We start from the raw sequence: 3,083 nt of genomic DNA on the forward strand, positions 1-3,083 counted from the left end.
AACATATATATACATGTAGTTGTCCCGCCCCCAGACACCAATCATGTAGTTGTCCCGCCCCCAGACACCAATCATATATATATACATGTAGTTGTCCCGCCCCCAGACACCAATCATATATATATACATGTAGTTGTCCCGCCCCCACACCAATCAATCATATATATATATATATACATGTAGTTGTCCCGCCCCCAGACACCAATCATATATATACATGTAGTTGTCCCGCCCCCAGACACCAATCATATATATACATGTAGTTGTCCCGCCCCCAGACACCAATCATATATATACATGTAGTTGTCCCGCCCCCAGACACCAAACATATATATATACATGTAGTTGTCCCGCCCCCAGACACCAAACATATATATACATGTAGTTGTCCCGCCCCCACACCACATATATATACATGTAGTTGTCCCGCCCCCAGACACCATATATATACATGTAGTTGTCCCGCCCCCAGACACCAAACATATATATATATATGTAGTTGTCCCGCCCCCAGACACCAAACATATACATGTAGTTGTCCCGCCCCCAGACACCAAACATATATATACATGTAGTTGTCCCGCCCCCAGACACCAAACATATATATACATGTAGTTGTCCCGCCCCCAGACACCAAACATATATACATGTAGTTGTCCCGCCCCCAGACACCAAACATATACATGTAGTTGTCCCGCCCCCAGACACCAAACATATATATACATGTAGTTGTCCCGCCCCCAGACACCAAACATATATATACATGTAGTTGTCCCGCCCCCAGACACCAAACATATATATATACATGTAGTTGTCCCGCCCCCAGACACCAAACATATATATACATGTAGTTGTCCCGCCCCCAGACACCAATCATATATATACATGTAGTTGTCCCGCCCCCAGACACCAAACATATATATACATGTAGTTGTCCCGCCCCCAGACACCAAACATATATATACATGTAGTTGTCCCGCCCCCAGACCCCAGACACCAAACATATATATACATGTAGTTGTCCCGCCCCCAGACACCAAACATATATATACATGTAGTTGTCCCGCCCCCAGACACCAACATATATATACATGTAGTTGTCCCGCCCCCAGACACCAAACATATATATACATGTAGTTGTCCCGCCCCCAGACACCAAACATATATATATACATGTAGTTGTCCCGCCCCCCAGACACCAAACATATATATACATGTAGTTGTCCCGCCCCCAGACACCAAACATATATATACATGTAGTTGTCCCGCCCCCAGACACCAATCATATATATATACATGTAGTTGTCCCGCCCCCAGACACCAAACATATATATACATGTAGTTGTCCCGCCCCCAGACACCAAACATATATATACATGTAGTTGTCCCGCCCCCAGACACCAAACATATATATACATGTAGTTGTCCCGCCCCCAGACACCAAACATATATATACATGTAGTTGTCCCGCCCCCAGACACCAAACATATACATGTAGTTGTCCCGCCCCCAGACACCAAATATATATACATGTAGTTGTCCCGCCCCCAGACACCAAACATATATATACATGTAGTTGTCCCGCCCCCAGACACCAAACATATATATACATGTAGTTGTCCCGCCCCCAGACACCAAACATATATATACATGTAGTTGTCCCGCCCCCAGACACCAAACATATATATACATGTAGTTGTCCCGCCCCCAGACACCAAACATATATATACATGTAGTTGTCCCGCCCCCAGACACCAAACATATATATACATGTAGTTGTCCCGCCCCCAGACACCAAACATATATATACATGTAGTTGTCCCGCCCCCAGACACCAAACATATATATACATGTAGTTGTCCCGCCCCCCCCAGACACCAAACATATATATACATGTAGTTGTCCCGCCCCCAGACACCAAACATATATATACATGTAGTTGTCCCGCCCCCAGACACCAAACATATATATACATGTAGTTGTCCCGCCCCCAGACACCAAATATATATATACATGTATTGTAGTTATATATACATGTAGTTGTCCCGCCCCCAGACACCAAACATATATATACATGTAGTTGTCCCGCCCCCAGACACCAAACATATATATACATGTAGTTGTCCCGCCCCCAGACACCAATCATATATATACATGTAGTTGTCCCGCCCCCAGACACCAATCATATATATACATGTAGTTGTCCCGCCCCCAGACACCAATCATATATATATACATGTAGTTGTCCCGCCCCCAGACACCAATCATATATATATACATGTAGTTGTCCCGCCCCCAGACACCAATCATATATATATACATGTAGTTGTCCCGCCCCCAGACACCAATCATATATATACATGTAGTTGTCCCACCCCCAGACACCAATCATATATATACATGTAGTTGTCCCGCCCCCAGACACCAAACATATATATACATGTAGTTGTCCCGCCCCCAGACACCAATCAGCTATCCTGCCTGTAGGAAGCGCAAATAAAAGATCCCTTGCTGCCTGTCGTAAAAAGAGTAGCCTATGTGGCGACAGCGGGATTCCTCTAAAAAAAATATGTGTGGTCCTTAACCATATGTCTGACGCCATATAATAGTAAATAAAATGTGTTGAGTGCGTCGTTAAATAAAACACTTCTTTCTTTCTTCTCAGAATGCTTGTTAAATGAGCGAGAGATCTTAATAATAATAATATAAGTTTATGCAAGTTAGCCAATCATAACGCCGAATTTAAAACTGTTATTTAAACCATAGAATTAATCGAATTAAACAAAAATGCCCGAATCACGATAACATTTATTCATATTGGCATTACTACCAAACAGCTACATAGGGTTACAAACGAATCACTTTGTAATTTTACATGGATTACAATTAATTTTGCGAGTATAATTATGGAAATACATGGTAAAAAGGTCTCAGATTAGCATCCCCCCCCCCCCCCACCCGAATATCTTTGTCTTATGATTTAAACCAAACTTCGAAAGAAAACGCCAAATAGCCGTTGTTTGAAATGTCGTTAAAAAAAATAGTCTGGGATTATTCAGGTTGAATGTCCATTATATTCGTAA

The sequence above is a fragment of the Gigantopelta aegis genome, chromosome 8 (genome assembly GCF_016097555.1).
Source record: "Gigantopelta aegis isolate Gae_Host chromosome 8, Gae_host_genome, whole genome shotgun sequence".
Classification (NCBI taxonomy): domain Eukaryota; kingdom Metazoa; phylum Mollusca; class Gastropoda; order Neomphalida; family Peltospiridae; genus Gigantopelta; species Gigantopelta aegis.